Source organism: Lepisosteus oculatus, chromosome 2, assembly GCF_040954835.1.
Source record: "Lepisosteus oculatus isolate fLepOcu1 chromosome 2, fLepOcu1.hap2, whole genome shotgun sequence".
In the NCBI taxonomy this organism is placed as follows: domain Eukaryota; kingdom Metazoa; phylum Chordata; class Actinopteri; order Semionotiformes; family Lepisosteidae; genus Lepisosteus; species Lepisosteus oculatus.
Genome location: NC_090697.1, coordinates 2,303,751 through 2,316,136, shown reverse-complemented (window position 1 = coordinate 2,316,136; position 12,386 = coordinate 2,303,751). Strand labels below are relative to the sequence as shown.

The following is a 12,386-nucleotide window of genomic DNA, read 5'->3' as shown; positions in this document are numbered from 1 at the left end:
AATTTCAATTTTATTCTTGCTTGTCTTGGGCTGGGCAGCTGTAATGCTTTGATTTCCCTTCGAGATCAATAAAGTCTCATCTTACCTTAATTTAGGTTTTGTGTTATTGACTGTATATTCTAGCGTGTGTTTGTATTATTAGATGCTTCCCCTCTAGAAGATGTAAATGATGTGATGAACATTAAAACTCCTACTGTAATTCTCTTTCATAAGGATGAATGAGGAACAGCAAATGTTCCAGTTCAGCATTTTACATGAAAGAAGAAACTAACACACAATTCCCTAGGTTAAAATACAATTAACTTTAAGCTGGTGTGAGTTCATATTGGGATATACCACAGTAATTAGTATTAGGAACACTGTTGCAGTTAATTTATGTAAATGGCCAAGACTGTGGTGTAGATAGTAAATTGATCAAAATTGTGCATAATGCAAAAGTATGTGGAGCTGAAGATATGCTTTGACAGTAAAATACATTTTTTAATGTAGCCCTGACATTATTTGAAATCTCACTTTAACTAGGAAAATCACATTTTAATATAAATGAAATGTATTGCTTTTGTAGATTATGTAGCTGCTGTCAATAATTGTTAATCTGTAATTACTGTTTACATTTTGAACCTGAATTTTATCATGTTGACATTTGTAGTACTTGTAGTATTGAGTAGCAGTACTAAAATGTTTACCTTTGACATATAAAAATTGTTATTTCATGAAAAACATATTTTATTTCCTCTAAGAGAATCTATTTACAGACACAATGTGGCAGCACTCATTAATATACATTTTTCATATAATTGGACACAAGAAGAGATTTGAGAATTATATACCAAGAGGAATATAAATCTTAAGTCACAATTACAAAACACTGTGCTGAAATAAAGCTGTGGACCAGAAATTCAAATGTGATTAAGTGTTGATTCCACATCAAAAGCTATTCTATACATTCATTCAAACATTTGCCAATTGCTTTTTGGTTGAAAACGTTTGTATTAGCACATTATAACAGCCTAAATATGATAAGAACTTGCTTTTAATGCTTTTAAGAAAACTTTCAAATATCAGGTCATTAGGCAATCTAGCCAGTCTGGTTAGTGTCTCATTGATTCTAGTGAGTATCAGGTTGTTTCCTACTTCCAACAACTCTGAACCTCTACAGTATGTTTCAATGAAGTAAAGCTACAGTATGCTTGCCAGGGCATAAGAGTTGTGCACTTCATGATCTTGAACAGAAGGGTGAAAAGAACATTTAACTTGATGTTGCATTTGTATTAAAATGGTTGTTTTTCCTGGTATCCCAGGTTACTGCTGGGTTATAACTTTGGTTTGGATTTGGTAACAGAGGACATAAGCATGACTACCTGATTCCTGTTGATGTTATTTACATTGTCTGTCCTGTCTAACACTGCCAGCTTACTGCATCACAAGTTCAGAAAGGTACATAGCAAAGATGTTGTGGTAATAATAGGTACATTATGCTGCTCTCCCTGACCAAGTCTTCTTAAATAACAAGGATAGAATGAAAGGAATAGCACAGACCTGAGTGCTTAACTGGGAACCTAATATGATAACATTTGATGTATAATTATTATTTAAACCTCTAAATTATATGTCTAAATTGAGGAATTATAATTTCAGATAAATTACGGGTCAGAATCTTAGGAAAACAGAGTATAAAGGAATGAGGCAAAACTTGAAAACAAGGAGCTGGAACAGACAGATCTAGGGATGATGGAAGATGTATGGTTATATTTCAAAAGCACTGCAAAACAAAGAAGTCAAATCTAAGAAGATGTAGCCTGAATGATCTGATGGAAGGGCAATGTGGTCACATGATGGTTAGTGTGTTACGGATTCGGTAAGTGAAACCAAAACCAAGTAATGAACCCATTTGCAGGAGCTGATAAAGTCTAGCATTGATCCAAAGAAAACAGTAGTCGAAAGAATGAGCCAAGAGACCAGGGGAAGCCAGAGATCCAAACAGGGAGTGAGCTACCGAAGCCAGACCGTAATCAAAAAAACTGTAGTCGAAAGAGCTATCCGAGAGTCCAGGGGAAGCCAGTAATCCAAAACAGGGAGTGAGAACCGAAGCCAAGCTGTAATTCGAAAAACCGTAGTCGAAGGGAAAAAAGTCAAAGAGGAAGAAGGCATAGCACAACTAAGAAGCTCGAAAGGAAAACCAATACGGAGTGAGGAGGTAGGAAAAGACTAGTGCTTAAATACAAGATGAGACAGAGGTGTGGTGGTGAATAAGTACACAGATAGGTGCACTGATGAACTAAGACTACACCTTCTTCTGCCTCTTCTGTTGCCGGGAGGCAGGGATCGTAACATAGTGCTTCTTCTTTAGGGTGTCCTCAGTGCAGAGTTTGCATTTTTTCCCTGTGACTCTTTTGTTTTTTTCGTGGCTTCTCTGGCTTGCTCCTACCAATCTATGTAGTGCTTCTCCTCTTCTTCAAGCTGGCTTTTTCCCACTGCTGGAAGTGTGTTGTTCCCAGGCCTCGCCTTCCAGTGCAAGGGTTTCCAATGGTATCCCAAAGCTTTAACACTCTCTCTGCTTGAGTCACAGAGTCCACAGCTGCCCACTTCCTTCCTGATCTGGTGATGATTCCTGCCCATCTGACCAGGCCGTCTCTGGGATTGCTAAAGGACATGTCCTCCCTGAATTCTGCCACCTTGAATTCTTCCAGAATTGAAGACAGAGGTAGTGGCAGCTGTCCTGTTCTTGCCAAACACTCCCAGAAGTCCTTGTTGATCTTTCTCTCCACCATCAGGTGACTGATGATACCAAAATATGAGGATTCATAAACTCTGAATGTACTTCAAAAGAAATTTAAAAAGACAATCTGATATATTGTAGAATAAATAAATAGAAAGGAGGTAGCAGAAACATAAACTGTACTGTTACATAATTTGGGAGTATGATAATGTAAAATAAGGAGGTTAATTAATCAATAGAAAAAACAGATTCTGACACCTTCTTAAAAATACTAAATATTAATAATTTAACCCCTAAACACCTTAACAGGCAATAAAGAAATAACCTAATCAAGAAAATGAGGGTTTTGCATGGATTTTAAGGAATGTTTTATTTCTACAGGTACAGGAGCCAATTTTAAGATACATGGAATCATAAACTTCAATACATACTAAGACATTTTAGCCAAACAACTGCTTCCTGTTACCACGAAACTCATACTGGGCCAAAGGCTTCACTTTTAGAGTGATCCAAATTTACAATGATTTATAATAATAATAGAAATAATGAACTGCACACAAAATAAATAATCTGTCTAATTCACAGATTATGTTTAAAGGTTTTGAAAGATCTACAGTACTTCTTCTTGGAGGAATGGTAAAAAATGTCTCCTTTTAAGCATCAGAACGTCATACAGTAGTTCACATCAGGAGGATTTCCGGTTTGATCTATGCAAGTGGAAAATTGACAAAATATTAACTACAGGGGTAAAATTAAATGAGATACTTTTATCAGGAAAAATTATAGAATCCCTAAATTTTCTAGTACAGTATATTATTTTTTTCATCTGGGATACAAATAAATAAGGATCTGGGTATCGGCATCTGGTACTGTACTCATTTGGCAAAGCATAGTGTATTTGCTGGCTCCTCCTAATTTACTAAATGATTTCAAACTTGCATTCATGTTTACCACATTTTTCTTTAAATACTCAGAATGTGTTGCAGTCAACAATCTTCTTATTTAAGCATCTTTCAGCTCAGTGTTTCTTTTTTCTCTGATGTGATATGGCTTTGAAATATTACTTTCAGAAAGTTCTAGACTGGAAGATAAAAGTGCCTGGTAGTAAAAGCCTCTTGGGAGATAAGTGCTTTCATATGGCTCCTGAGAGCTGTTCTAACTTTCTTGTACACTATTCTGCTAAAAACTGATGTTCCACTGAAAGCATGTTCTCCTGCTTTGGTCAATAAAAGCATTTTGCATGAAGGATATTTTAAAATGAAAATAAATGCGAAGTTTTTGTTTTCTCCCCTGTGCTTAATGTACCTGTAGGCACTGTTCCTCCACAAATGTCAAAGAGACTGGTGTGTTGCCTTTACATAAATCACATACTGTATCTCCATCATTCCTGAGGCACCTTTTCATTTAGGTGTTTATTCTTAATTATTTTTCAAGTCTAAAAAATATTTCAGAATTTTTTATTGCTGAATGTTAGCAGCTAGGATGGTGATGAAAATGGAAATATAATTCACTGTTATATTTCCATGATCAGAAAGACACAAATTCAGGTAAGAGTCCAAAGGCACAAGGTGAAACTATACCCCAGACAGTAATGTCAGACCATTCCAGGATATAAACACTAACGCACAGGAATACTGTAATTTCATGACTATCCTAGTCAATTGGGAGGAAATAGGAACATGGAGAGAAAATCTACATGGACATACGGTAAGAAGAAAACACACAAACACCACACAAATGGTGTTGCAGGCTGTGGCCAGGAGCGATGTCCATGAACAAACATGCCTGGAGAAACAATCTGGATTAGATAAAGTGCTTAAAGAGGTAAGAAATGTTTGCCATATACAGTAACAAGGCAGTTCTCGTATATAATATTTAGAGAGCAGAAAAGGAAAGTTACACTGTTTCTATTTTAGTGATGTGGATTTTTGTTTGTGCTCAGCTGAAAGTATGACCACCCTTTGTGACAATCTGGAGGTTTAATTATTGCACTCAGATCTGGTAAGGTGTCATTTCCAGGCAGGCAAATACTGTAGGTCATTGCATTAAAGCAGCTGTAGCAGACTTTCACAGTGGACCTCTGTGATTTATTATCTGTTACTTATTTCACGTACAGTACATTTGATAAAATGCTAGTGCACCAGCTACAGTAGACATTTGGTCAGTTTGCTGACAGTTACTATGTGAAGTTGATGCAGTTCTAAGTAAATAGTTTATTTTGATATCTTTTCAAATACAAATTGATGATGTCCTTTGTATGTCTTTACATGTCATATGTAAAGACATACATATGGTATGTGTCTTTAATGTGAACATTACATTAAATTTCAGTTTACTCTTCAGGACATATGTAAATATATAGACAATTTATGGAAAACTCAAATCATAATTCTAAATTGTAAAGTGATAGTTTACTGAGAGGCATTACAAAGGCCACAAATGCTTTAGTTGACACCTTTTGATGCATATTGACAACTCTACTATCACACTTACAGTATTAATATAAGGCTTGGTTTACAGAATTTGTAATTTAAAATACATGGTAGAGTTAATATTAATGAAGTCGTCAAAACTTTTCTTAAAAATATTTATTTAATAGTTAAAAATATTGCTAGCAATTTTGAAGGGGCATTCTTAATCCTAATAAAAATGAATTGCAGTATTTAAGGACATCTGCCAGAAGGAAAATTGGAGGCTATTTTCTATAGTTCAGAAAGAAATTGTTTCCTTAATCTACAGTGGCCATCTATACAAAACTCTTTATCTGAATTAGTTTCAGTACATTAGTATGAAAGGGTCCAGTGATTAGACCTCAAAGATGATTTGTGAAGTTAAAATGTTGGCTGCAGCTTTATAGAGCTGCTAAATGAGCCTTTCACAAAAGTGGAAGAGAAGCAACTTTATTGACTAAGGTCTTACCTGCTGACCATCTAAAGAAACTTGAAAGCTAATTTTTTTCAGAGGATGTTATGATTTAATAAATGGGTTACAGATCCAGTTATTTGTGTTAACATTGAATGATTTCAGATTAGGGTTATACAAAAAATAAACATGTTAAAGTTAAACAAAATGTGCTAAATGTTTTTAATTTCAGCTTGTGGCCACAATTTTTACTGAATTTGGTTACAGTAGTGCCTTACTCTGCTTGCTCTGTCTAAGACGTTTACTGTACTGTGGCAAGATATCTGGGCTAAATCCTGAAGAAGGTGTTTTTTTCTAGACGGACATATTTCCGATATACAGTAGATTAAGATATTTTTTGTTTTTGTATTGCTGCAATACCAACTGAGCTTAAGCAATGAAAAAAAATTCAGATACAGTTTTGTATCTAGACAAATGTGACAACTACAAGGTAAAAGCTAAAAAACCTATCCTTAGAAAAAAACCCATGGGAAAAAGTGAGAAACAAATCTTTCCTACACTTTTTCCCCAGAACCTATTACAATGCACTGAAGCTCAATCTTCATGTTCTTATATCAAAGCATTTGCTTTTGCTATATCTCGTTCAAGGTGGATTCGTCTCTTGATATTATTTCAAACATTAAACACAATATTTTGACCTTCAAAAACATCTAACATCGAATCCCTCTTGTAAACCTCAGATACAGTATGCATTTGCTAGACGTTCTATTTTTCAAAGAGTTCCTGCTTCTTGTCTGAATGATAATCATTAGATGCATTTTTAAAAATAACAGCAGCCAATTTTATCCTCCAAAACATGTAGAAGCTTGGGCAAGCTTGGCCTTACAAGTATACAAGTGTTCTCTTAAAGCTGGTCTTGCAACTCAAAGATCTGAGCCTGTGTAACTCCATTTGCAACTGGATACTGGATTTCTAACGGGCAGACCAGAAATGGTAAAGATAGGCAACAAATCCACACTGGAGCCCTTCAAGGTTGCTGCCTCAGTCCAGTTCAAAGCCACAGAGCTGTGTCTGATGGGACAATAGTCATTCAGGCTTGTTGTGTGGTTTTCTGAGGCTGTGGCACCGTGGTGCTTCTTTTGAAGCATGTTGGAACTAGAGACCTGGACAGTGAAAGGTTGAAATCGTCTGTGAATACAGGACATAGCTGATTAGTAAAAGTTTTGAGGATTCAAGGTGAAATCCCCTCTCGGCCAGTTGCTTTTAGGGTTTTTACAGTGCCTTCTTAAAGATCCCGTACGCATCATGTTCATTGAGTTGCAGCACAAACCCCCCTGATTCTTTGAGAAACCCGATGGAAGGCTCGCTCTTTTGAGCCTTGAAACGGGCATACAAGTTATCCAGATCGTCTAGTAGTGAGGTGTCAGTGGTCATAATTTTGCTGACATTGCCTTTACAGTTGGTGATGACTTGCAAGTCCTGCCACATGTGCTGAGAATTTACATTCATATTTTTTCCTCATCTGGCTTTGAGAACACAAGAACATAAGAAAGGCTACAAAGGAGAGGAGAGCCAATCCAGCTCATTTGATAGTCACTAATTGATCCAAACATTTCATCCATATCCACACAAACTGTATCTAGTACTGTTGTGGTTTGGGACTGATCATCACACGTGAATAATGGTCATGAGTATAGTAATAAATGTTTGTCTTGTTAGGTCTGCTGCATGGTTATTACTTGCGAAGTAGCAAGTAAAGGTTAATTCACCAGTCACTCCTGAAGAGGGCTCAGTAGCCTAAATGTTGTGCTTTGTCTTTCTTCTTTTCAGCGCAGTATTAACCTTGACTTCTTCCTTTGCAGCCAGTGCAAGCTGACAGGTTCTGACTTGAACCACACAGGAGTTATAATCTATTATCGAGCTGGGCTGGAGAAACCAAGCACACATGAGTATAAGAGGTGTAATTATTAAATTTTTTATTTCCTTGCATAGTAAGCCAGTCCCAAGATCTAATTTTTATATTCATTCATAATGTACATTTTTTAATACTGTAAATATCCACACCTTCTTATTTAAAACAGATAAAATATGTAATATGTCTTTTGTTATGTAATCTTCTATACAGAGCGTAGGAGAGAGGTATTGAGGCCACTTTATATAAGATTGGGGATAATAAGATAAGGAGACCAACTAGAATCCTCATGGCAGGGAAACCTTACAGAGGACAACTTAGTGCTGCCAATCAAACCTACCATTGGTATCTTTACAGGGTGGAAAGAATCCAGAACATTTGGCACAAACCCATGTGAGCATGGAGAGAAAATGCAACGCTGAATTCGAGACTTTTGGATAAGATACATTCAACACATTAATCAACAATGTAGCATTTTACAATGAAGTTTGAAAAAGAAATTTGAAGGAATGTATGGAAATTACATTTTCTTAGCGCTCAGTGAAATATTTATTTTTTATAGGATGACCATTACTGGGCTTCATATTTTGCATTTATAAAACCAATTGCTGACTGCCTGCTATGGGGTAATGCTAAGAGCTAAGAGCACAGTACATTCAGACATTTCATTGATCTAAGAATAGCACAGTTTGAAAACAAAATTTCACACGCTGCTGCTAATGTACTTTCAGCCTAATAGGCTAAAGTAGATGCTGCTTTTTTCTTATCTGAGAAGTCTGTTAGAAACAATTTAATTACAAAGGAGTTAATATCTATTTGACAGGAGGATTTTGCAGCAGCATTCAGTTTTGCCCTCACCGTAACACAATTTTGTAGATAATGAGGTGAATTGTTGCTCAAAAGAAATAATGCAAATTAAGATTTTCATTACGTCGTCTTGCGGCAGAAGTGAGCAGTGGGAGTGCTTTAGCAGTGAAGCAGACAGCAGAATGGATTTTTGTGTTCTTGATTTCACACTGTCAAGGCACATCATTTACAGCTCTCCAAGGTCTAACCCCAAAACAATAATGTCCAATGCACAATGTTATCCCCACGCTGTCCTACCAAACTAGGAAAAATCCTGTAGGCCACAACCCTACCTCCTATCATTTGGTGTTTCTACATCAGAAACACACCACACTCAAATACGAAGACATACAGTATAGACAACACTAGGAAACACTGCCTGTGCTGGAGCACAACTCCAGGGTAAGGGTAAAGGCAAGGCTACAGAACCACCAAAGTTCCACAGCTACATATGGCACCAAATAATAGCACTCTCACACCCTGTAGCCCGATCCTAACAGATTTCAGACCCTAAGCAAGGATAGGCTAAGCAGTACAGGGAATGGGAGAGATGTAAGAAAAAACAGGTAGCTGGTTGTAAGTAGTAGTGGTGTATCAGTAAGTGGCAATCTTCCCTCCGAACCAGAATGTGCAAAGTCCTGCACCAGTATGGCAACAGGTGACACTGTGGTGTTGGAGTGCTTATCTTTTGTCTGATACGGTAATCTGAGCTGCTGAAAACGTGGTCATTAAGATCCTGTTCATGAGAGTAGAGGTGGTACATTGCTTCCCAAGCTAAATTCTAATAGGCTCACTCAATCTGGTCTATTTTAATTTCCTCCTTAATTAGTAAAGGAATGTGTTACTTCTGCACTTTATCCACTGTATAATAGGACTGTTGGCATACAGTATGATCTGCTATACGTCACCAAGCTTGGTGCTGCATTTCAGTGATGGATGAATCAGGTTTTCTTCTATACAGCATGTCTAGTGCTTCTGAATCTTTAGAGTGATGAAAAGCAGTATATACACTCTACTATTATAATTCCAAATTAGCCTGTGTTATAACATTAAGAATCCCCATCATTCTTAGAAAGCACAATGCCACACAATGCTTTGTTATTTATTAACAGCTCTTTACATTTCAGTTCTACAGTACTTCCTATTTACAGACCTTACCTTAAAAAAAAGCCAATTCTTCCATGAATTTAAAACGATTACTTTTTTCTCAGAGTAGAGATGTTTGATAAATTTTCTTTTAAGATTCCATTCCCTTTTTAACGAGACGAAAGGCAGTTGGCAGAGGACTCTGGCAACAGAAACCAGACCTCCAGCTCCTGCAGCAGCAGCATCATACTAACATTTTGAGGAAGAGATATTAGTTTCACAGGAGCTCAGTCTTTCGTGAGGATGCTGATGTTTCTGCTCTAGCTGCTCATGCATTAGCATTAATGTTTTCAATGAAACACACTGTTAACTTAAACATCATACAAAGACAACATTGCAGAGCCACACATTTCTAGAATTATAGAGTAAATCTTATATATATATAAAGAGAGAGAAAGAGGCACAGAATCAGAAAACCACAGAAGGCACAAGAGATTTTCTTTGTATTGTTGCAGGATTGCAGGAAAAGATCTGTAATAAAATCCTGTGGGTTTGCCTACTTTGTGCATGCTTCTGTTCTACAGCTCTTCTTGAGATGCACAACACTATGTAATAATACAAGGGGCATTTTTATGTAGTGTTGTAGAAATTAATGGTTTTTTATTGACGACGAGGGCGTCATTTTATCCCTTTAATTAGCAATTCTATAAAACACAAGAGTGCTTGCAATAAACATATCTAAATATAAAGCTGTCAATCCATGTCTTCTAAGCTTAAGTCATATACTAAGTGAAGAGAGTGGCTTTTGAAGCATAAAAAGGTACTCTCTTTTCATAAATCATATCATTTTGTAAGATTGTATAAATTTCATATACAGTGCCTTGCGAAAGTATTCGGCCCCCTTGAACTTTTCAACCTTTTGCCACATTTCAGGCTTCAAACAAAGATATAATTTTTTTATTTTATGTGAAGAATCACCAACAAGTGGGACACAATTGTGAAGTGGAACGAAATCTATTGGATTTTTGAAACTTTTTTAACTAATAAAAAAAAAATGAAAAGTGGGGCGTGCAAAATTATTCGGCCCCCTTGCGTTAATACTTTGTAGAGCCACCTTTTGCTGTGATTACAGCTGCAAGTCGCTTGGGGTATGTCTCTATCAGTTTTGCACATCGAGAGACTGAAATTCTTGCCCATTCTTCCTTGCAAAACAGCTCGAGCTCAGTGAGGTTGGATGGAGAGCGTTTGTGAACAGCAGTTTTCAGCTCTTTCTCGATTGGATTCAGGTCTGGACTTTGACTTGGCCATTCAAACACCTGGATACGTTTATTTGTGAACCATTCCTTTGTAGATTTTGCTGTATGTTTGGGATCATTGTCTTGTTGGAAGATAAATCTCCGTCCCAGTTTCAGGTCTTTTGCAGACTCCAACAGGTTTTCATCCAGAATGGTCCTGTATTTGGCTGCATCCATCTTCCCTGTCCCTGCTGAAGAAAAGCAGGCCCAAACCATGATGCTGCCACCACCATGTTTGACAGTGGGGATGGTGTGTTGAGGGTGATGAGCTGTGTTGCTTTTACGCCAAACATATCGTTTTGCATTGTGGCCAAAAAGTTCGATTTTGGTTTCATCTGACCAGAGCACCTTCTTCCACATGTTTGGGGTGTCTCCCAGGTGGCTTGTGGCAAACTTTAGACGAGACTTTTTATGGATATCTTTGAGAAATGGCTTTCTTCTTGCCACTCTTCCATAAAGGCCAGATTTGTGCAGTGTAAGACTGATTGTTGTCCTATGGACAGACTCTCCCACCTCAGCTGTAGTTCTCTGCAGTTCATCCAGAGTGATCATGGGCCTCTTGGCTGCATCTCTAATCAGTCTTCTCCTTGTCTGAGCTGAAAGTTTAGAGGGACGGCCAGGTCTTGGTAGATTTGCAGTGGTCTGATACTCCTTCCATTTCAAGATGATCGCTTGCACAGTGCTCCTTGGGATGTTTGAAGCTTGGGAAATCTTTTTGTATCCAAATCCGGCTTTAAACTTCTCCACAACAGTATTACGGACCTGCCTGGTGTGTTCCTTGGTCTTCATGATGCTCTCTGCACTTTCAACAGAACCTTGAGACGATCACAGAGCAGGTGCATTTATACAGAGACTTGATTACACACAGGTGGATTCTATTTATCACCATCAGTCAATTAGGACAACATTGGATCATTCAGAGATCCTCGCTGAACTTCTGGAGTGAGTTTGCTGCACTGAAAGTAAAGGGGCCGAATAATTTTGCACGCCCCGCTTTTCATTTTTTTATTAGTTAAAAAAGTTTCAAAAATCCAATAGATTTCGTTCCACTTCACAATTGTGTCCCACTTGTTGGTGATTCTTCACATAAAATTAAAAATTTCTATCTTTATGTTTGAAGCCTGAAATGTGGCAAAAGGTTGAAAAGTTCAAGGGGGCCGAATACTTTCGCAAGGCACTGTACAGTAACATCATTCGGATTTCAAGTACTTGTAGGGATGGGGTGTAGAACAGTGGTTAGGGTTCTGAATTCATCATTAGGAGTTTAAATCCCAAGCAAGATACTGCTGTGAAGCACAGTACTTCTCCCAGTAAAGTACCCAGCTGTATAACTGGGCACAAAAGTAAGTTACACATGTAATGCCAATAAATTAATTAGTTAGTGCAAGGGTTTTCTGTTAAAATTATATCCTCAAAAATATAACGTCATATTTCTTGCAACAGACTGAAACAGCTTATCAATTGTTGATATTTCTGTTTCACACTTTAGACACTGGCAGAAATTTAAATAGCAAAATGTACACGCATGACAGCAAGAGATAATAGTACCATTGGAGTAACTGAGATACAACTATGTAGTCATTGCTAATTAATACATTTTAAAGGGATATGAAATTGCATATCTCCATATTTAAAGCATAGTTAAACAATACTTCACCTAAACTGT

At 37.2% G+C, this 12,386-nt stretch overlaps 1 protein-coding gene across 2 annotated transcripts in view; it reads right to left on the bottom strand.

Moving 5' to 3' along the window:
• Window positions 1-12,386, bottom strand: part of nkain2 (sodium/potassium transporting ATPase interacting 2) — a 286,417-nt gene that overhangs the window by 25,571 nt on the left and 248,460 nt on the right. The window lies entirely within an intron of this gene.